The 23,679-nt window shown below is 37.5% G+C and overlaps 3 pseudogenes; all 3 read right to left on the bottom strand.

Moving 5' to 3' along the window:
• Positions 1-3,144: 3,144 nt before the first annotated feature.
• Positions 3,145-5,380, bottom strand: LOC123946442 (annotated as a pseudogene).
• Positions 5,381-5,556: 176 nt separating this feature from the next.
• Positions 5,557-17,640, bottom strand: LOC123946441 (annotated as a pseudogene).
• A 4,225-nt stretch (positions 17,641-21,865) lies between these two features.
• On the bottom strand, positions 21,866-22,794 carry LOC123946065 (annotated as a pseudogene).
• Positions 22,795-23,679: the final 885 nt, after the last annotated feature.

Here is a 23,679-nt window from a genome sequence, read left to right as displayed (position 1 = left end):
GATAGCCATTAGCTCTGTTGCAGAAGGCCCATCCTCTGTATTTCTCTTCTGTTGGGTATTCCTCCTCCTAGTCATTTTGGTAAGAGATGACTAAACAGATGCAGCTGGACTTATCGATTGTGGTGCAGTCAATGTGCACCCCGGAACGCTTCTGTGCAATCAGGATTCCCCACCCAAATGAGAGAAAAAAGAAAAGAAAAAGAAATAGAGAAGAAGAAAGAAAAAAAAAGGGGAAAGAAAAAAGGAAAAAAAAGAGAGAGAGAGACAGGGGAAAAAAAGGGAAGATACAAGAGAAGGCTCAGCCCAAATGGGCCACAAGGTAAGATTTGTGGAGTATACAAACAAAAACAGACAGACAAAAGGAGTGATAAAAGTATATGACAAGAGAAAAAAATATGTATATATAAGCAAAAAAAAAAAAGGGAAGAACCTCATCAGAAAGAACCCCAAGTATAAGGTTTATATATTATCAGGACAAACACAAATTCACAGAAACACTGACAGAAGGAAAAATTGGGAGAATGGTTATAGATTCTCAGTGTGGGTGAGGAAGTTTATTTTGATTCTTCCTGAAGGTATCTTGATGGTTTTGTTAAGGGACTCAACTTTCTTAAGTTACAGGGGGATTAGAAACTGGTTTGCCTATAGGGGTAGCATTGATTGGGGAAAGGGGATTACCTTGAAGTTTAACTCTATATGTATAGTAGAAAATAAAAATTAAAAAAGAATAACCTAGACTAAACTAAGTTAAAAAGAATTAAAAAAATAGAAAAACACAAGAAAAACACGGGTATATGTATCAAAAAGTTCAGGTTAGAAGGTTATTAAAGAATTTGATGTACTGGACATCTCAGTGTGATGGTAAATAGGTTAAAAAATTATCTGTATGTATAAAATAAAAAAGAACCAGAATATTGGTAAAGAGTTAAAAATAAAAGTTGTATTTATGAAGTAGTGGTGATTGTTCTCTTGTAGTCTTTTTTTTTTTTTTTCTTCCTTCCTGGTTGGTTTTCTGGGGGAGGGGCCTGCCACGTGGGTTTTCAGACAATGATGTTCCCTGAGTTAGGTCCTCCGGCTCCCCTCAAGGGGGTGAGCTCTTTTTTTTTCAGGAAACTGTTTTTTTCAGCCTTTTGTTCTCTGGGGGTTTTTATGTTCTTTCATCTGCTTTCTCTCGCCTTGACAGCTTTTGATGGTTTTTGGAGGTTTAGAGGAGAGCAAACAGCACCCCAACCTCCCTCTCAGAGAGAAGCCTCAGACTGTTTTGCAAAAGCTGCTGGCAGAGTCGGTTCTGAGTCACTGTCCCTGGGGATGCAGGAGCTCCTCGTTGTACCCAAAACCAGGGCCGCGGTGGCTGTCTAGGCATCTCCAGACCGCCAGAGAGGTTCCGAGCAGAGATCGCACACTGAGATTTTCCCGCTGTCCCGGGCTGGGAATATCTGGTTTTTCCGGCTGCCAGAGCTCCAGGCTAGCGCCTATGAGCACATATCCCAAGGGAGGGTGTGGGACACGTGCGTTTCAGGATTGTCGTCTGGCCAGGCTCCCAGCCCCTCACGGGAGCCAGACCCCACTTGTTCTCAGGCGCACTGGCGTTCATGCGCACTGGCGGCTCAGGGACGGGGACCTGATTTCTCCGCCGCCCTCTCTCTGGCTCCGTGCCAGGGGAGGCTGTCCTGGGTCCGGGGACTTAGGTCCCTGACCCTAACCGCCCAGGTTCCCACTATTACCCCCCGTGATCCTTTGCTGTTTGTTTTTTGAGTGCTTTCAACCAGACTCCAAGTTAATGCTGGTCCCCAGATGCAGAGCACTCTCGTGTTGGGGTGTTACTTTGCGATCAGTCACCTCTGGTGTCTCCCTCCCCCTTTTGTTTATCTTCCGATATCAGTCGGACGTTCCCAGTCTGCTTTACCTGCCACTGGCATCTTCTGCTCCTGTAGAGATCCAGACGTGTATAATTCTGATCTCAGGCTGATTTCATGAGTGGTCAGAGTTCTTTGGTAGGTAATCAGCTCACTTTAGGGTACAGGTTGAAATGGTGCCTCCCCCTACTTCCCCGCCATCTTGACTCCCCCCTCCATGTTGGCTATTATTATCACTATTCTTGCTTTTACTATAGTGGAAAGCAAGTATTTCTTGTTTAAATTCTAAGCAACAGCTAATGAATAAAAATTAATAAGCAAGCCTGAATGGCTCAGTCAGTTGACTGTGAGAGTCCTGGTTTTTGGTTCAAGTCATGATTTCAGGATCATGAGATTGAGCCGCCTGTCAGGCTTTGCACTCAGCATGGAGACTGATTGAGATTCTCTTTCCCTCCTCCTTCCCCTCTTTCTCTCTCTCAAATAAATAATCTTTAAAAATAAAATAAAAAATAATAGATGATTAGGCCAATGATCAAAGAGGTCCAGAACCATATTATGAAATATTCATATGAAGGTAATCTTATTATATAACCTCATTTAAAGCAGCAACCTACATAAAGAATTTGCACTGTGAATCCTTGGCAACTACAAGTCTCCACTTTTCAATACATCTTTTTAAAAGTTACTTAAAGCACATTACAAGATTATATTTGCATCGTATTATAAGCAGAATATATAGGGGTCTCTGGTGAATATTTTCATTTATGTTTCATAACTTTTCTATTCTGATCTGTGCCCCACTAGGCTGGCCTTTATGAACTGCGTTGGCAGAAATTCTTGTCCTGTGTTTCAGATTTAGTTTGATGAAGAACAGGCATCAGCAGATTTGAGAGTTAGAATAGCATAAGACCAGGATGGCTGCCTTTTTCCTTTAAAGAACAGGGCTCCAGTTGTGTGGCTTTACATATAGTTGTAGCATCCTCCAGGTTCCAAGTAATACTTCTTCTCCTTACCCCTTCAGATCAATACTTGTGGATTTTCCATCATTTGAGTTGTGTGACAATTATCTAGTCTTGCCCCCCAATTCACAAACAGAGCCCTCATAAATATTCTCTCAATTATCCCAAGAGTACCATCTGTCTATTGCTGGGAGTCTGACTGATACACGGAGACCCATCTATCACAGCAAGTGACACTGCAAAATCAGAGCTAATCTTGCACTCCTTTTAAGCTTTTCTCTGTGGGTTCTGCTGTCTCTTCTTTGTTTAGAAATACTATGCAATGGAACTCAAAACACTTCTAACTTCTGCAAGACTTTTCGAGTAAATGTCCTCTTGACTGTGCCCTTCACTTCATTGTTCCTGAGGCTGTAGATGATGGGGTTTAACATAGGAATGATGACAGTGTAGGACAATGACACTAGCTTCTTGCTCTTGGGGGACTGGTTGGATTTGGGCCTTAGGTAGGTCAAGCTGGCTGTTCCATGGAAAAGGGATACCACAATGAGGTGTGATGAACAAATAGAGAACGCCTTCTGGCGACCAGTAGTCAACACCCTCAGGATAGTGATGATAATGCAGGTATAGGAGACCAAAATGAGGGAGAAGGGAAACATGATAAATAGTAGCATGGAAGCAAGTGCTTGCATTTCATACATGGTTGTATCTTGAGTGACTAGTTTCAGCACTGGAGGACCATCACAAAAAAAGTGGTCTATAGTATTTGGTCCAAAGAAAGGAAGGCCCATCAACCAAGCTGTCTATAGCATAGAGACAGGAACAGCAGGCATCAAAGAACCGACAGCCATCCATAAGCATAGGGACCTACTCATTATGACTGAATAATGGAGAGGGTTACCAATAGCCACAAAGTGATCATATGCCATCATAGACAGGAGAAAACATTCAGAGCTGCCAAAGAAGAAGAAAAAGTACATCTAGATCCCACAGCCTACAAAAGCGATGATTTACCTTGGAGACACTAGATCCACCAGCATCTCCGGCACCATGACTAAGGTGAAACAGACTTCAAGAAGTGATAGGTTTTGGAGAAAGAAGTACATGGGTGTTTGAAGAGCAGGATCCATACTGTTGACTGGGATGATAAGGAAGTTGCCCAACAAAGTGACTGTATAGATGATGAGGAACAAAATAAAGAGGGAAAATGGCATCTCAGGGTTATTTGTAAAACTGAGAAGAATAAATTCAGTGATTCTGGTGTGATTTTCACAAATAATATCTTAGAGTATTTTCTCTGTAAGAATCAAAAAATATATATCAAAGGATAGTGTTTAGATATAGATATGATTTTAAAAATATCAATAAAAGCCATAACTGCATCACTGTGCTCAAATGTCTCACCATTCTATTTCTCTGAAGCAGAATGTTTAAAATAAGATAAAATTAAGAAAAATGTATCTTTTTTCATTTCATTTTATTTTTTTATTTTATTTCTTTTCAGTGTTCCAGCATTAATTGTTAATGCACCACACCCAGTGCTCCATGCAATACATGCCCTCCATAATACCCACCACCAGGATTCCCTAACCTCCCACCCCCACCCTTCAAAACCTCAGATTGTTTTTCAGAGTCCATAGTATCTCATGGTTCATCTCCCCCTCCATTTTCTCTCAACTCCCTTCCCCTCTCCATCTCCCCATGTCCTCCGTGTTAGAGTATATCTTTTTTTTAATGGGTTATATACATTTCTATAATATATTTCTAGTCATAATATTCAATGTTTTGTTATTTATTTATTTATTTCTAAAGATTTATTTATCAGATGGAGGGAGAGAGTGAAAGGAGTGGCAGAGGGAGGAGTGGGAATGAATCTCAAGCAGACTGTGGGGAATCCAACATAGGGTTTGATCTCATGACCCTGAGACCATGACCAGGGCCAAAAACAAGAGTTGGGCACTTTACTGACTAGTCATCCAGGTGCCCCTAGACAACTAGATTTTAGGACAAAGTTTAATATCAGAAACAGGGAAGGTCATTTCAAAATGATGGAGATCAATTTATTAAAATGGCATAGAAATTCTCGGATTTTATGCTCTTAATAACAGAGTTTCAAATTATCTGAATAAAAAACTGATAAATGTAAGCAAAAATGGACAAATACATAATAGGATATTTCAATACTTCTTTCTCAATAACTGGCAGAACAAATAAGCAGAAAATCAGTAAGGATATGGAGCATTTGAACAATGCTATGGACTAATGACTAATGGATAAAACAACTAGGCAGAAGATTAACAAGGAAAATGAGGACTTGAAAACTTATGAACCAGTGAGGTTTAACTGACATCTACAGAATAATTCACCCAATAAGAGAAGAATATATTCATTTTAAATGTACACTGAATATTTGTCAAGATAAACTATACTCTGAACCATAAAACAAATCTTTGTGCAAGAACATTCAACTTTCACAAAATGTGTTCTTAAAATTGTGTATTAAAAGAGGGATCTCCAGGAAACCCGTAAGTATTTAGAAACTGAATAGCAAACTTAAAAATTACTCATGTTCCAAAAAATAAACCTAAGGGAAAATTATAAACATGGCTTCACTGGTGAATTTTACTAAATGAAGAATAAATGCCAGTCCTTTTCAAAGAGTGCTAAAAATTTGAAGACAGGGACACTTCCAAATTCATTGATAACAGGTCAGTGTTACCCTGATCTCTAAGTCAGACATGTTACTACAACTGGAGAATTTTGGTCTGCATATCAGCCCAGCCAGGATGAAACTCATATTGCTTGAATTTTGCCTCCCTGTCTTCAGCAACTTTCTGATACTTTTTCAATGGTAACTTTGTAGAATTCTGAGCTCCTCTCCTTTAGCCAGTTGCTCTTTATAGAATACATCCTGCCTCTTTATCACTCGATCTTTCTCTTCCAGTTGTTTAGCCAGGTGCTTCCTTGGTTTGTTCTTCACTTGATATCCTTCTGTGAAGAATTGCTCTGGTTAATTGCTCATTGGCAAAAGCCCTCTCAGTTCAGTTCTTTGCCTTGCTTTAGTTGTTTCTGATTTTCTGACTCTTTCTTGGTTTGCTCCAATGCCTGCTCCTCAGCCACTCTTCTTTTCAATTCTTCTTCAGAAAGTGAGGAACCATAAGCACCAGAATACTGTTGAGACTTTGGACCAGATGGGAAGGTTTCCTTCATACAATCAATCACATTTTCCAAAAGCCAGATGTCTTTTACCATGGTGATGTTCTCATTCTCCTCCACCTGGAAGTGACCTTGTGGGTGCTGGTGATCTCATGGCTCTTGCTTCTGTCCCTGCAGAGACTTAGTATGGACCCAAGAGCACTACGGACCCCACCAGGAAAGATCCACATGGACATGTCCAGACTCTTTGCAGGGAGGGAGCAAGGACAAAACCCCAAGAAGAAGCAAGGAGAATGTGCCAATCCTTAGGATTGTCTTAAATTCTCTTTTTCCTACTTTATTATTAGTGTATAGAAATACAATGGATTTACGTACATTGATTTTGTATCCTGTGACTTTACCGAATTCATTTATCAGTTCTAGTAGTTTTTTGGTGGACTCCTTGGGGTTTTTTATGTATACAGAGTATTATGTCATTTGCAAACAGTTAAAGTTTTACTTATTCCTTACCAATTTGGGTGCCTTTTATTTTTTTCTTGTCTGATTGTTGTGGCTAGAACTTCTAGTACTATGTTGAAAAAGGGGTGAGAGTGGACATCTTTGTCTTCCTGATATTATGGGAAAAGTTCTCAGTTTTTCACCACTGAGTATGACATTAGCTGTGGATTTTTTTCATATACAGCCTTTATTAGGTTGAGGTATGTTCCTTCTAAACATACTTTGTTGAGGGTTTTTATCATGAAAGGATGTTGTACTTTGTCAAATGCTTTCTCTGCATCTATTGAAATGGTCATATGGTTTTTGTCCTTGCTCTAATTGATGTGATGTATCACATCGATTGATTTGCAAGTATTGAACCACACTTACATTCTGAAAATAAATCCTAGTTCATCATGGTTAATGATTTTTAAATATATTGTTTGATTCAGTGTGCTAATATTTTGTTGAGGATTTATTTTTTTAATTTTTAGTTTATTAATTTTTAATTAACATGCAATGTATTATTTGCTTCAGGGGTACAGGTCTGTGAATCATCATTGTTGAGGATTTTTGCATCTATGTGTATCAGATATATTGGTTTGTAGTTCTCTTTTTCTGGGGCATTTTTATCTGGTTTTGGAGCCAGAGTAATTTTGGCCTTGTAGAATGAATTTGGAAGCTTTCCTTCACCTTACATTTTCTGGAGTGGTTTGAGAAAAATAGGTATATACTGTTCTTTAAATATTTGGTAAAATTCACCTGTGAAGCCATCTGACTCTGGACTTTTGTTTTTTGGGAGTTTTCTGATTACTGACTCAATTTCATTGTTGGTAATTAGTCTGTTCAAATTTCCTATTTCTTCTTGATACAGTTTTGGGAGGTTATATGTTTCTAGGAATTTATCCATGTCTTCTAGGTTGTCCAATTTTTTGACATATAGTTTTTCCTACTATTCTCTTATAATTGTATTTCTGTGGTGTTGGTTGTTATTTCTCCTCTTTCATTTCTTTTTTTTTTTTTAAGATTTTACTTACTTATTTGAAAGAAAGAGAAAAAGAGAGAGAGCATGCATGAGTGGAGTGAGGGGCAGAGGGAGAAGTCTCAAACAGACTTTGAGCTGAGCATGGAGACTGACACAGGGCTTGATCCCATGACCCTGAAATCATGAACTGAGCTGAAACCAAGAGCTTGATGCCTAACTGACTGAGCCACCCAGGTGTCACTCCTCTTCCACTTCTAATTTTTTTTTGTTTGAGTTCTTTCTGTCTTTTTTGGATGGATCTGGCTAAAGGTTTACCGATTTGCTCATCTTTGAAAAGAACCAGCTTCTGGTTTCATTGACCTGCTTTATTCTTTTCCTAAAATTTTATTTCATTTATTTCTCTTCTAATTTTTACTATTTCTTTCCTTCTACTGGTTCTAGATTTTATTTTTTCTTTTTCCTAGCTCCCTTAGGTATAAGGTTAGGTTGTTTATTCTAGATTTTTCTTGTTTCTTGGGGTAGTCTGCATTGCTGTAAACTTCCCTCTTTTGACAGCTTTTGTTGCATATCAAAGATTTTGGACCATTGTGTTTTCATTTTCATTTGTCATTTTTTTTTAATTTTCTCTTTGATTTCTCTGTTGGTCTATTCATTGCTTAATAGCATGTTATTTAACCTCTATGTGGGGAAATTTGTGGATTTCCAGATTGTGTGTGTGTGTGTGTGGTTAGTGTCTTTTTTCATGATGTTGTGGTTGAAAAAGATGTATGGTATGATTTTGATCTTTTTGAATTTGTTGAGACTTATCTTGTGGCCTGATGTGTGATCTATTTTGGAGTATGTTCTATATGCTCCAAAAGAATGTATATTCTGCTATTTTAGGGTGGAATATTCTTTATATATCCATTAAATCCATCTGGACCAATATGTCATTTAAAGTTATTGTTGCCTTATAAATTACCTGTTTGGATGATCTGTCCATTGATGTAAGTAGGATGTTAAAGTCTCCTATTATTTTATTTTCTATCATTTATTTACTTTATGTTTGTTATTAATATTTTATATATTTGGGTGCTCCTTGTTAGATGCATAAATATTTGCAATTGTTATATTTTACTGTTGGATTGTCCCATTTATGGTTATATACTTTCCTTCTTTGTCTTTTGTTATAGTCTTTGTTTTAAAATCTACTTTTTCTGATATAAATATTGCTAACCCAGTTTTCTTTTCACTTCCACTGGCATGATAAATACTTTTTCCATCCCCTGATTTTCAATTAGCTTGTTTTTAAGTACGAAAAATGTCCCTTGTGGGCAGCATGTAGATGGGTCTTACTTTTTTACCTATTTCATCATTCTGTATCTTTTGATTGGAGTGTTCAATCTGTTTACAGTCAAAGTAATTATTAATAGGCATGTATGTATCACCATTTTGTTACTTATTTTATGGTTATTTTTGTAGTTCTTTTTCCTTTATTCTCTTGATCTCTTCTTTTGGGGTTTGATGGGTTATATTTTTTTTTTTTTAGTCAAATATTTGGATTACTTTCTCTTAATTTTTTACCTATTACTGGTTTTTTGAATTGAAGTTGCTGTTAGGTTTATATGCAACATTTTATGTACATAACAGTCTAATATTAAGTTGATGGTTACTTTAAGTTTGAACCCATTCTAAAAATACTAAATGTGTACTCCTCCTGTGTTCCTCTATTTTACATACATGGTGTTATACTTTAAATCCTTTTTTGGTGAATTTTGACTGATTTTTATAGGTATACTGAAAATTATTGGTTTTGTACTTCCTACTTTTTAAATTAAAAAAAATAAAACAATTTCATTTATTTATTTATTTGAGAGAGAGAGAGAGAAAGAATGAGGAGGAGTGGGGAAGAAACAGTGGAAGAGGGACAAGCAGACTCTATGCTGAGTGTGGAGCCTCACATGGGGCTCAATCCCAGAATGCTGAGATCATGACCTGAGCCAAAATGAAGAGTCAGATACTTAATGGACTGGGTCAGCCTGGCACCCCTCTTCTTACTTTTTAAAAATTCCTAGTTATTATCTTTCCTTTTCATTGAAAGAATCCTCTTTCATATTTCTTGTAAGGCTGGTTTCATGGTGATGAATTCCTTGAAGTTTAGTGGGAAACTCTATTCTCTTCTTGTACTCTGAAAAATAGCCTTGCTGGATACAGTATTCTTGGTTGCAGGTATTTTTCCTTTTAGTAATTTGAATACATCATGTCATTGCCTTCTAATCTGCCAGGTTTCAGGGGATGATGGCCTTATGGGATTTCCCTTATATGTAACTGTTTTCTTTTCTTTTGTTGGTTTTAGAATTCTTTATTTATTGCTACTTTTTGCCATAATTTTACTTAGTATGTGTCTTTGTGTGAACTTTTTCTTGATTTTTTGGGGTGCTTTCTATGCCTTCTGAATCTGGATTTCTGTTTCTTTTCCCAGATATGGGAAGTTTTAAGCTTTTTTTTCTTCAAATAATATTTTTTTTTGCCCCCTTTTATCTCCCCTTTCCTTCTGGGATCCCTATAATGAGAATGTTATTATGCTTCATGGTGTTACTGAGATCTCTTATTCTATTCTCATTTTTTTTAAATTATTCTTATTTCTTTCTCCTATTCAACTTGATCGTTTTCTATTACTCTGTCTTCTAGATTGCTGATTCATCCTTCAGCTTCCTCTTGTTTACTATTTATTCCTTCTAGTGTATTTTTTATTTCAGTTATTGAGTTCTTCCTCACTACTTGGTTCTTTTCAATATTTTCTCTCTCTTTGTTGAGGGGGGTCTCACTGAGGTCCTTCACTGTTTTCTCAAGTTCAGTGAGTATCTTTATGACCATTACCTTAAATTCTTTTTCAATATATTGCTTATCTCCATTTCATTTAACTCTCTTGCTATGATTTTGTCCTGTTCTTTCCTTTGGGACATATTCCTCTCTTTCCTCATTGTGTCTAACTCTCTGTCTGTTTCTCTGTGTTAGGAAATTTAGGTGCATCTCCTGCTCTTGGAAGTAGTGGCTGTATGAAGAAAAGGCCCTGTAATATGCTGCAATGCAGTGTCCCCTCTTCACCAGAACCTGGTGCTTTAGGGGTGTCTCCTATGTTTATTGTGTGCACCCTCTTGTTCTGGCTGAGCTATGTTTGCCTTCAGTTTAGTCATCTTCAGTGGCTCACTTTGTCAGTGTGAGGAAGTTTAGTTCCTGTTTTGTTAATGTGCCAGTCTGTGGCTGCCTTGGGCTTCAGTTGGGTCTAATCAGGCATTTGCCAGAGCTATGGTCACACTAAATGGCAGGTTTTTTTCCATGTCTTATTCCTGAAAGGACTTCATTTGTGGGCCTTGTTGGGGTCCATTATCAAAGGAAGGAGACCGAGACAAAGTGAAATTTATGCAAAGCCTTATTCTATGCCAGGCATTAGAAGTTAGACTGACTGGCCAGGGGAACGATACGAAGACAAGGTGAAAGTTATGTGAAGCTTTATTCTATGCCAAGCATTAGAAGTCAGACTGACTAGCCAGGGCCGCCTCTGAAGAGAGCAACCCCCTCCTGATCTCACAGACTGGTTTTATTGGACATAACCACTGACCCAAGGTACGTGGCTTCTATTATTAAGGCATTTACTCCCGGAATCGATACCCAGAACCATACCAGGAACTACTGGGGCATTTATTCCTGGAATGAAGTCCGTGCATGTAAACAACAATACGGCTACCTAGGCAATATGGAGTTGCTTTGGCTAAGCAGGCCCTAATAGTTAAACAGGTTTTAACATTATATTGGCCCTAACATCCCCCGCTTTTCTTTGGAGATTAGTCTATTCTTTGACTCTTCAGCCAGTTCTTGAGGGTGGAAACGGGCTGACCTGAGGTGTCATTAACCTTGAGTGTTGTTCCATCTGCTGTCTTTCTGATTTTCTATTGGGCTGTTTTAGGCCAATGAGCTGGCTGCTGCTGAGTAAGAACAGGATTAAAAGTGACCAAGTTTTGAAACCCTTTTGGGTCTTAGTTTTAGTTCACAGTTAGTGGAGTCCACTGTCAGTAGCTCCCATTTCTGGGGGGTGTCCTTGTTTTCGGTTTGTTTGACATGACACATGTGAATCCAGGCCCTGATGCCTTCTATTTTTACTGCCGTGGGGGGTGGTCAGGATGACAGTGAATGATCCCTTTCAGCGAGTCTCCAAGTTTTCCATTCAGTGGTGACTTATCCAAACCAAGTCTCCGGGTTGGTAAGGATGCAGTTTTATTTCCGTCTCTGTCTCAGTGTAGGCAGCTCAGATCTCTGCGTGGGCTCTTTTTAAGACAGACTGTAGTGCCTGCAGTGAATGGAGTACAGACTGATCAGTCATTTCCATTAGGGCAACCTCTTGTAACCATGGACAGAGTGGAGGGGGTCCCCCAAACATTATTTTAAATAGGGTAACCTAGTTTAAGTAGGGCATATATCGCACTCTAAGGAGGGCGAAGGAAAGAAGGTCCATCCATCCATTGCCAGTCTCCAGAATTAACTTTGTCAAGGTCTCTTTAAGAGTCCGGTTCATTTTTTTACTTGTCCAGATTTCTGTGGCCAGCAGGCACAATGTAGTTTTCAATTAGTGCCCATGGCCTTGGCCAATGCCTGTGAGACTGAACTGACAAATGCAGGGCTGTTGTTTGACCCAATTATGAGAGGCAACCCAAACCTAGGAGTTATTTTTTTTTTCTAGTAGCTTTTTGGCTACTACTCCCACCATCTCATGTTTAGCAGAAAAAGCCTCTACCCAGCCTGAAAAGGTATCCACAAAAACTAACATATGCATATGTCCGTATTTTCCTGGTTTCATCTCTGTAAAATCCATTTTCCAATAAATTCCTGGTTCTTTACCTCTTTCTCTTTTCCCTCTTCCCATTCTAGTTCCTCCTGCATTGACCACCTGGCATTGAGCACATCTACCAACCACATCCTGAGCCATACGCCCTAATTTAGAAACCTGGAACTGCTTGCTCATAAGCTCCTTAAGATTACTTGTCCCCAAATGAGTGCCCTGATGTATTTGGCTTACTAATTTTTTTCCTAGTCTTCGAGGAAGAATTAACTTTCCATTCTAGTCTTAGCCCAATCCCCTTCATAGTCTAATTTAGTCCATTTCTGTATTATACTTGCATCCTTGACCAGGAGGGCCATGGCAGCAATTATGCAGAGGCAAAGGGGGAACCCAGCTGCTGCTGGATGTAGTTTTTTGCTAAGATAGGCTATTGGCCTTTGCAAAGGCACCAGAGTCAGTTAAAACTCCTTTGGCCATCCCTGCCTTTTCATCCACATACAGGTGGAATGGCTTGGTAACATCTGGGATGGCCAATGCTGGGGCACTCAGTAAGGCTGTTTGTAATTCCTGAAATGCTCCTTCTGCCTCAGCTGTCCATTCTACTATAGTGAGTCCTCCCTTAGTCAGTTCGTAGAGAGGTCAGGCATGCTCCACAAACCGCAGTATCCACAGCATACAAGAGCCCACTGTCCCAAGAAACTCTCTCACTTGTCAGGGTGTGGTGGAGCTGGGGTATCGGCTGATCACCTGTTTTCTGGACTCAGACAGTGAACGCATTCCCTCGTGGAAATCAAAGCTTAAATAAGTGGCATGGCTCTGACAAAGCTGTGCTTTTGTTGCTGACACCCAATACTCTTTTTCCTGCAGAGTCTCTAAGAGAGCTCTCATCCCCCACAAGCATAGTCCTCAGTGGCTATTTCCATTATTCCCATTAACTCAGTCAGATTCTTCCTTTCAAATCCTTCAATTTTCTGAAGTTCCCTCCTTTTATCTGGGGTTGACTGATTGGCAAAGGCAAGGTCATGTAACAAGCTATTGTGCAATTTCTCTGAAGTTTACCTCAAGTTGGCTAGTTTAGGTAAACAACCATTTAAAAACAACAAATCTAGAACTTAATATCCACAAAATTGTGTTACTGAAATTTTTTTTTTCTCTCTGGAATAACCCTCATTTCCAGAGATAGCCAAATCAGGACTAATTTATTTGAAAAACAAGTCCAGTTTTAACAAACTTGGTCTAGTTATTTACATAAGCTCAGTAAGAACAGTGAGTGATCGTATAGATCTTTTAAGATCTGTTTTGCTGGAACTTCTTTTAAGGAATCTCTAGGTTGAACTTTTAATAGCCTCTCCAGGCCAGAAGGCAAGTCAAGTACTTGCCATCAGACATGCCTGCAATACCTGTTAATTTGGGTGAATTCCTCTTCCTGAGGACCCCAATGTATCCTGGGTTCCTGCACCTGCCAGGAAGTGACATTCTTTACTCACCTGGTGAGGCTGCTGGGAACTATGTAAGCAAGGTAACAGGCCAACAGTTTCAGGGAGCTTTATGGCTCCAGGTTTTATAAAGTCAACCTTAGTCTCTTCAAGCTTTCTGGTCATATCTGAGTCTTTTTTAAATATGACATTCCAGTCAATGCCTTGGTAGAATAGCCAGTATTTCCAATTGTGTCCCATTACAAGGAGAACAGATTCTTATTGAACTAATGCAAATGACTGATTGCCATGGAAGAAAGAATACTTACTGAGACCTTTTGAGTTTCAGAGGGTTCAGATAGAGAGAAAAGTTGAATGCCTTGATTTGTTTACAAGTGGATACTTTTACATTTCTGTAAGTTACAGATAACTTAAGAAAAAGTTTCCCTAGTCTGGAAGAGCAAACATTATAGAACCAGCAATGTTTAAAATAACAGATACAACATTAAGAGACATAACATTACAATCTTTTAATTTATCTATTCCCAAGTTACTAATTCTGGTTTAGTTTGAATGCAGCTCTTACTTCTGGAAATTCTTACTCATTTAAGTTCCAGGATTACAACATATCAAAGACCTGTATTTGTCGTTAAAGTTTCCTATATGAATTTCCTTTAAGTCGGAATTCATTTTACAAGAGAATTAAAACAATTGCAAATGACAAAAACTTAGAACGGATATGGTTAAATATCAAGTGATGACCCTTATAGAACCTCTAGAATAGTTACAGTATTTACCCAAGTGTAACCTAAGGTTTATCATTGGTTTAGTAGTACTTCCTGAGTAACTTAGCATACCAAGGAAAAGCCTTATGAGTCAAATAGATCTCATTTACAATTTAAATCTTGTTGACATTTGCTAAAATCTAAGTTTTAAAGCCATTGCCAAATAGGATTACAGATGTTTAAGATCTAATTAAACAAAACATAGAAACTGGTTTCTCTGGGCAGGCAAAGAGAAAACCATTTACATTCTCTTTTTAACAGCAGATCAATTAATCAAAGAAAACTTTGTCTTTTTGAACAGAGAGAAAGCAGATTTTTTTTTTTAAATACCAGAGTCTTTTTAGTTTACATAATAGTCAACATTTACTTGAGTGGATCACCAATATAGATTTGCCATGACACAGGGCTTTAGTCTTCCTTCCTTAAATACTATGCCTCATTTGAACAGAAGCATTTTACAGAAAAGATTTATTAGTCTTTTTTCCCCCTTTTTGTGAATAAATCCATCAAAACTGATCTAATATGGTCAAATTTTCAACATATTTCATTGTTTCCATTCAAACCTATAAACCAAGGCAAATAAAAGTCACTTTGCCCAAGTCTTCTACAACTTACTACATACCCTCAAGTTTAGCTTTTACTATCTCCTTTTATGTTCTGGTGCAACCAGACATTTTTACTTTAAGACAAAACTATTCACTCTCTTAGGCCCTCTTTTTTGTGTGTACAGTTTTTCTAAACTTACTATTTTTTTTTTTACTTTACAGATAAGTCCAATCTTTATTTAAAACTACATCTTAAATTTAACGATGCCAAACATCACAAGGAAGGAAAAAAAAAAATGAAATCCAAAAAAGAAAAAAAAAAAGGAAAGAAAGAAGAAAAACAAACAACCCCACAGGTATCAAGGCTTCAATCTGTCCAGAATTCAGTTTCTGATGTTTTAAACTGCCACGGGCAGAAATTAGCACACCTATCAAGAATGCAGTGTCAAACTAATTTACATTTTTATACAGATCAAAACAGATGTTTATCTAGTGCCACGTTCATATATGCATTGACTACGTAAAGTGAGTTAGATGAGTCTCAGAAGACATCTCATACGCTTTGGGCTCCCACTGTTTCAGGTTCCTTTAGTGTCTGAGAATTCCCAGCCAATTCTTCAGTCTGCATTTCACACAGTATTTCACCAGATAAATGGTTTTTCTGTTCTTCTTCTACCATTTTCTTCCTTAGATCTGCCTCTGAATATATTGTCAGTGGTAGATCTTCAACTTTCACAAAGTCTTCTTCATCCAATTTTTGACTTATGTTACCAGATTCTGCTTCATAGTCATTCACTAACACTGGAGATTCAGTATCGGGACTTCCAGCCAGAGAGCTCTCAGGAGTTTCCTGAGCAGATTTAACTTCTTTGACTGTAGGCACCAAGGTTTCGATTTCAGTTAAAGGTAAAGGCAAAGTGTTAGGCTATTTAGATGATTCAATGGTAGTGAGAGTGTCCTGTTGGACAGTGCTATTTTCTCTGGTTTTTCAGACAACACTAAAACATTTAATAAAAACCTTATGGAGTTTTTCTTTTGATAGTCCATTCTGACCATACCTATTTTTTTTTTTCTGAAGATTTCCCTTCACAAACCTTTTATAACTTTCTTTTGTATCCAGGTTTTGTCCCAAGTTATTTCCTTTCAAACAGCCATCTCATTTAGGACAAAATTGCCTTTTATCTTTAAGAAAAATGTATTCCCATTCTTTATCTTTCTTATGTATCTCCTACTTTTCTTTTCTTTTTTTCTTTTTTTTTTTTTTTTTACATGTAGGGTTATTTCCCTTACTTCCATCAGTCTTAGTTAGAGTTAGCAGAATTTTCTATTCTTAGAAACACTTCAGTCTCTAGTGATGGTTAAGTATTAACCAATTGTAAATAGTTACAACAGAATTCTTAGGAGTAAAATTTATGAATCAGTTAAGCACAAAACATGTTTACCAACAGATTCCAAAAGCACAAACCTAGTTCCAGCAACCAGTGCTTTAGCATTTTATCCCATTTGGTTAAGACCTAGATGTCCAACAAATTTAACTCCATTTGTCATCCAAACAAAACTTTTTGGTTTCAGGTTACCAAAGACTTTTAAAGCTATTTTAACAATTACCCATTAAAACTTTGAGACAGACAATTAATCATCAGTTCAAGTATTTCTTTGCTAACAGATTTTAACAAATAGCATGAGCGTATTTGACCTTCAGTAAACTTTGAAGTTTCACATTTACTGCTGTAATTTTAAAGATATGTCTATCTTAATTAAACCATCAAAATTAACTTAGTTCAAATACTGATTTATGTTTCACCTGGCCCCACTCCATTTTTAATATTTACCTGAGACACAGGTGGGAAGATCTGGAGTGGGGGGTGTTAGGTCCAGGGGCTGCTCTTCTTGCTCCTTGACAGTGAAGAGGGAAGGAGCCATGGTGCAGGGAGCACCGAGGATGGTCTAGAGGCCAGTTATGCAGGCCGCACCTAAGTTGGTGCAGAAACAGAAGGGGTAGAGCTGCCAGAAGGCAGGGAAAGGATTCTCAGTTTTAGAGAGTTTTCCTGGGTAAGCCTTGTCACCCAACTGGGAGGTTTTACTTTGAAAATCCTTGAAATGCTGGAGAACAAGACTTAGGGGTGTCATAGGTCCCTTACTCTCTGCTTGCCCCAATTTATTCAAACACAACAAACAACACAACAGACAACAAATAGACAAGACAAAGACAAACACAGACCAGACCCAGCAGCCCTTCCTCATCCAGATATCAATCTAAGGATGTTCAAGATATAATCCCAACTCAAAAACACAACCTGCCACTGGTGGAGATTTTCTCGGTCCCCTGACTGCCTAGGGGAACTCGAAACCCTGGTGACCACCTAAGGGGACCCGAACCCCCTGACCACCGAGGCAGACATGAACCCCCTGGCAGGGGCCTGACCGCCTAGGGGGATTCAAAGCCCCTAGCAATCTCCCAGTGGAGGGAAGGGGCATCCCTGCATCCACTCCAGCCCTGGGGAGCAATGCTGCATCCAGCTTCTCCCCGGTGGGCTATACCCTGGAGCTCCACAACCAGACAGACAGACCAGATCCTACAGAATAAAATATCGAGATCTTACCTCCAGAGGCTTTTCCCAGAAATTCTGATGCTGACTCAGTTCTCATCGTTTGATCATGGACAAGCCTCCAGAATGTTGGGGTCCGTTATCAAAGGAATGAGACTGAGACAAAGTGAAAGTTATGCAAAGCCTTATTCTATGCCAGGAATTAGAAATTAGACTGACTGGCCAGGGGAACGATATGGAGACAAAGTGAAAGTTATGTGAAGCTTTATTCTATGCCAAGCATTAGAAGTCAGACTGACTAGCCAGGGCCGCCTCTGAAGAGAGCGACCCCCTCCTGATCTCACAGACTGGTTTTATAGGGCATAACCACAGACCCAAGGTACGTGGCTTCTATTGTTAAGGTGTTTACTCCTGGAATCGATACCGGAACCATACCAGGAACTACTGGGGCATTTATTCTGGAATGAAGTCCGCGGATGTAAACAACAATATGGCTACCTAGGCAATATGGAGTTGCTCTGGCTAAGCAGGCCCTAATAGTTAAACACGTTTTAACATTAAGTTGGCCCTAACAGGCCTGGCCTGCACTCAGACCAGATATCTGCCCCTAGCCCTATGCTTGGGCCACAGTTGGACTGGCATATGTGGTTCTCTTTCCCTTGCCCCTGGGTAGGAGTCACTTTACAGTGGTTTTGGCCACTGTTAGGGCTGCTGGCACAGTGTTACACTTGTGGTCCTGCTTTGGATGGACATCTGCTGAGGGCTGGTCTGGAGGAGAACATGAGAGTGGGGTGCATGGTGTTAGCAAGATTGTGCCAGTCTGCTGTGGGAGGAGACCTGGATCTGCTTTATGGAATTCCTGTCAAGGTTAGTTTGGATGGGGCATGTTGTAGGAAAAGTTGGACATGGGGCACACTGTTAGCAAGCTAGGTAGGGAGTGTTGAACTGGTTTCTGCAGGTGTCTGTGAATGATGGTGGAGTGAAACAGTGCCTGCCTACTCTTTGTTCTTGGAGAAGACTCCTAAAGATCCCTACCCCTCCAGGACATGTTCTGAGATTAGTAATTAAATCTCCTTCCCATATTACCAGCATTTTTTAAACTGCTGCTTTTATGTTGTATCTCAGTGGTGCTGTTTTCTATACTGTTTCTTTAATGGCAGGGAATAAGTTTGCTTTGCCCTTCTGCTCTCTCGGAGCCAAGCCTGCTGATTTTTAAAGTTCCAGGTGTTAAGCTCTATTGATTACAAAATCAATAGATTTTGATGATGATTACATAAAGTTATGCCCCTCTGGTTTTCAAAGCCAAATGTTATGGAGATTCATCTTCCCAGTGTGTGTCTCCAATGCCTGAGATGCCTGGTGTGGGGTCTGCCTTGTCCTTTCTATAGGCTGATGTCTCTCCCTCTTGTAGACAGTCTTACAGTCAGTTTTATTCCTAACTGAGTGGCCACCCTTCCCACCATTTTTGATGTGGCCTCCTCTCTACCATTAGTTGTGGAGGGTCTGTTCTGCCACTCTTCAGGTCACTTTCTGGGTTATTTACACTGATGTGGCTCTTATCTAAGTGTGTCCATGGTGTGAGGTGAGCTTAGGATTCTCTTACTCTGCCATCCTCCCTGGAAGTCTCTGAATTACACTTTAAGTGGTGTTTGCCTCTTCCTTATTTCTATATAGTCGATTATTAGCTTTTCTTTATTCAATTACATATTTTAAAAATCATACAATTTGCAAGATAGTCAATACAATGTGGCATTTCAATAAGTAATTTAATTTTTACATCATAAATTGTCCATCCAATAATGGTATTTTGATTTTGAGTAATTCTATCCAATTATAAAATTATCAACCTTTATTTGTTTAGATTTTATTCCACTTTCTTGATCTAATTGTTGAGTGTTTTAGGTAAGATAAAATTTCTTAAGATGTTCCTTGATGTAATTTTGATGATTATGTGTGCAATCCTGAAAAGGCAGTGCCATACCCAGAGAAATTACAGACCTGGAATAACATGAAACAGGACTGAACCCTGGCTCCAACACTTATTAACACTACCTAATAGTCCCACATCTCAGTTTACAAATCTATGAAATAAAGATTAAAAACCAACTCCAGTGGTCTTTGGAAGATTATTCATTAAAGAAATATGCATGTGCATGTGTGTGTATTAAAGTAAAATCATAAAAAAATAAATTCATAGATAGATAATATTGTAGGTCATGTAAAGTTAGCTTAAATTGATCTCTCAGTAAATGACAATTTTGTTAATTATTTTCTGTATCTTAAAATAGAAATCAAATGTAGCAGGGTAGTTTAATCTTGATTTAAAGTTCTTTAAAAATGTATAGCATATTTTACCCATTTGATTATTTTATGAATTTTTTAACAGAAATTAACATTTTTCTTTAATAAGTAACATTTTTTTCAATAATTGTGAGGCTTTCTCATTCAGTATATTTGAAAATAATATATTCAATATCATTTATTTACTAGGTTTTATATATAGTAAAGTGTGCATAAAAAGTAGAGTTTGCCTTTCTAGAAGATTTTTTAGATACACAATATAAAGAAAATTTTAGTGAATTAGTACAAAAGAAGAGAAAGTTTAGGTCAAAAGAGCAGGTAGGATAGAATTTCTCCAGACTTAGTTTTTATGTTTGTGTGGTGGGAGAGGAAGAGATAGCCTGTAAATTGATGACATTCATGTTGAGACCTAAGTGAAAAATAGAGGAAATGGAATGAAAAAATGAGGAAGAGAGACTTGTTTTTTGTTTTTTGTTTTTTTCTTTTTAACAAAGGCAACTGTAAGTGCCATATTCTAGAGATACCAGGAGAGAGTCCAAAAGGATGGTCATAAGGCCTGGATGCCAGAAAGCCAAGAGAAAACTTACCAATATGAAAATTTACATAGTAGTTTTATGAGCTTTAATTAAAAAAAAAGATATTTTAACAAAAAGTGATGTACATTTTGTGGTCTTCTAATCTATATTCCATTTGCTTCATGAAAAAAATGTAACTATTATTTTAATTATAGCTTTTCATTTGGAATTCCTTTTCAATTATCTTAGACTACCATGTATATTGATAATTTGTTTTCTAGATTTCTTTTGAAATTGTTTTCATGATATAAACCATTTGTTGGTTAATTTAACTACATTTTGAATTTGGATATTCATACTTTAAATAATTGAATTTATTTCAAATTTTAACAACTTCTTTAATTCTTCAATAGCAATTAACATTTTGACACTGAACTTATATCTTTTTAGAAAATAGCTTTTTCTCACATTTAAAACATTTTATATTTTGTATAGTCTGTGAATCTTTTACATTTAAAATTTCAGCATTTTTATATGAGTGTGTGTGTATTTACCAATAAACTCCAGGATCCTAGATATCAAATTCCACTTCCACTTAAGACACATTTATCTGGAATGTATTTATTTTTTATTTTCTTTACTTTTCAATTATATCATATTAGTTTTTTGCAGTGGTTCTTTTTTTTTCTTTTCAAGTTTTTATTTAAATTTCAGTTAGTTAGCGTACAGTGTTATATTAGTTTCAGGTGTAGAATTTAGTGATTCATCACTTACATATAACACCCAGTACTTATCACAAATGTCCTCCTTAATACCCATCACCCATTTAACCCCTTTTCCCCCTCCCAGTGCTGCTTTAAAAAAATAATACTGAGATAAGTACAATCAGGGATATTACTAATTAAAAATTTCTACCAAGAGCAGTGCCTTGGTGGCTCAGCTGGTTAAGCCTCTGACTCTTGATCTCAGTTCAGGTCTTGATCTCAAGGTCGTGAGTTCAAACCCTGTATTGGGCATATGACTACTTAATTTTTTTTTTTTTTTTTTTTTTTTTTGCACAGAACTTGACTTGCCAACTCTAGGTACTCAATAAATTTTATTAGTCAATTAAAATTCAGCAAAACTTAGATTAGATGATTAGAAGAGAACTTTAAATCAATTATTTTTTACAAGTCCAAGTAAATATAAGATAAACTATTTATTTCCTTGTTTGGTTCTCATTTGTTTTATTTTTCTGCATTGCAATTTTGTTTGTGAGATTAGAAGTAACAGCAGGCTTACATTTAATAGAAAATTATTATCATGTCTTCTGATTGAGATCCTGGGTTTGTTTGCAGGGTGGGGAGTTAAAGGTGTGAACTCAGGTGGTGAAATATATTAATTCTTGGAGAAAAAAAATGTTTGAGAAAGTTAACCTAAATAGAGATCATGTTAAAAAGAGACAAAGAGATTAAGAGTTTGATGGTTTATGCTTAGCTAGTTATTTAATCTATTAACTTGAGCATTTTTTTACTTTTTTGAAGCCAATGCAATTTTTTTGAAGGACTCACTGAAGGCTTGTCTCACTTGTTTGTTTCTTAGAGTGTAAATGAATGGGTTCAACATGGGAGCTATGGATGACATTAGCACTGCCATGACCTTATTGATAGTCACTGATTCCTTTGCTGAAGGTTTGATGTAGATGAAGATACAGCTTCCATAGGCAATGGAAACAACAATCATGTGAAAGGAACAAGTAGAAAAAGCTCTTTTCCTTTGTTGGGCAGAGGGGAATTGTAGAATGGTCTTGATGATGTGAATGTAAGACAGAAGAACACACAGAAGGGTCAGAATGAAGGTCAGCACTGCACAGACAATAGCCAACTGCTCTATGAGCCATGTGTCTGAGAATGAAATCTTCAAGATTGGAGATGCATCACAGAAAAAATAATCAATGACATTTGAATCACAGAATTTCAAATTTAGGAACAAAGTGGTGGGAATATGATCAAGTCAGTCATCCAACAGTAGAGGACAAGCCTCTTGCAGACTCTGTTGTTCATGATGGTCACATAATGCAGGGGTTTGCAGATGACTACATAGGGGTCATAGGACATTGTAGCCAAGAGAAAAAATTCTGTTACTCCAAAGATGTCGATGAAAAAACTTGAATAACACAAATATTATATGTAATTGACCTTGTCACCTGTTGCTATGTTGTACAAATATCTAGGGATACATGCAGATGTAAATGAAATTTCTAATAAAGCAAAATTCTGAGGGAAAAAGTACATTGGTGTTTTAAGGTGAGAGTCAACTAAAGTGAGGGATTTCATGGTCAGAATCCCAGTAATACTCAACATATAAGTGTGAAATAGAAATATAAAAATTGGAATCTGAAGTTGAGGGTCATCTGTCAGTCCTAAGAAGATGAAAGTTGTTACTGTGTGATTTTTCATCACTGACTACTAAATTTTATTCAATTTGATGTAAAATTTAGAGATATTTTATTTGAATAGAATGTATCAAAGCTAGGTGGCAATAAACAATGACTACCAGAGATAGCATACAAAGGAACATGTGGTTTCTTCTATAAATTAGTAATTGATATTGCCAATACTCTGGCTACTCAATTGTTTATTTTATTTTATTTTATTTTATTCTTTAGGCAGTTTTGTGATAGATTTTTAAACATATTTAAAAAATTGTTCTACCATCTCATTTTCTTTTCCCTCACAGCTTTAATCTATACCCAAGAATGGATTTTCTCATGTGATTAGATTGTGATTCAGCAAAATTATGATTTCTTCTTATAGCTAGCATTTCTTCTTTATTTCAAAGATGAATATCTCAATTTAGTTTGTTTTATGCCTTTTCTTGAGGACTTGGTCATGATAAAATGGAAATCTATAACAGTTGATCTGGATTTCATCAGGAGCTGCTGATCCATCTGTGACTTGTATTTGGCATCATGGCACGATGACCAAACATGTCTTTATGTCTTGTTTCATGTTTTAACATGCAACTTCTAAATTGTTGGGTCACTCCTCTGACTCTCTTCTTAAGTTTCTCTGGTGGTATGTAATTTACACTCAGTGTCCACCGGACACATGATACAGAGAGTATTTTAATGCACAATTTATCTTCTTCCTATGAAGAACTGTTGGCACCAATGATACACAACTGGAAAAATACCTCACCTATTTCAGTCTGTTTAAGTATGGAAAACATTGTAATACCTCATTATCACTAAGTTCAGAATCAAATTAAAAATACTGAATATACTCTCCACACACCTGTCTATACTCTCTTTCTCACTCTAAACTGTAGTGGCAGCATCATGC

This window comes from Meles meles, chromosome 7, assembly GCF_922984935.1.
Source record: "Meles meles chromosome 7, mMelMel3.1 paternal haplotype, whole genome shotgun sequence".
In the NCBI taxonomy this organism is placed as follows: Eukaryota; Metazoa; Chordata; class Mammalia; order Carnivora; family Mustelidae; genus Meles; species Meles meles.
This window is presented reverse-complemented; position numbering and strand designations above follow the sequence as displayed.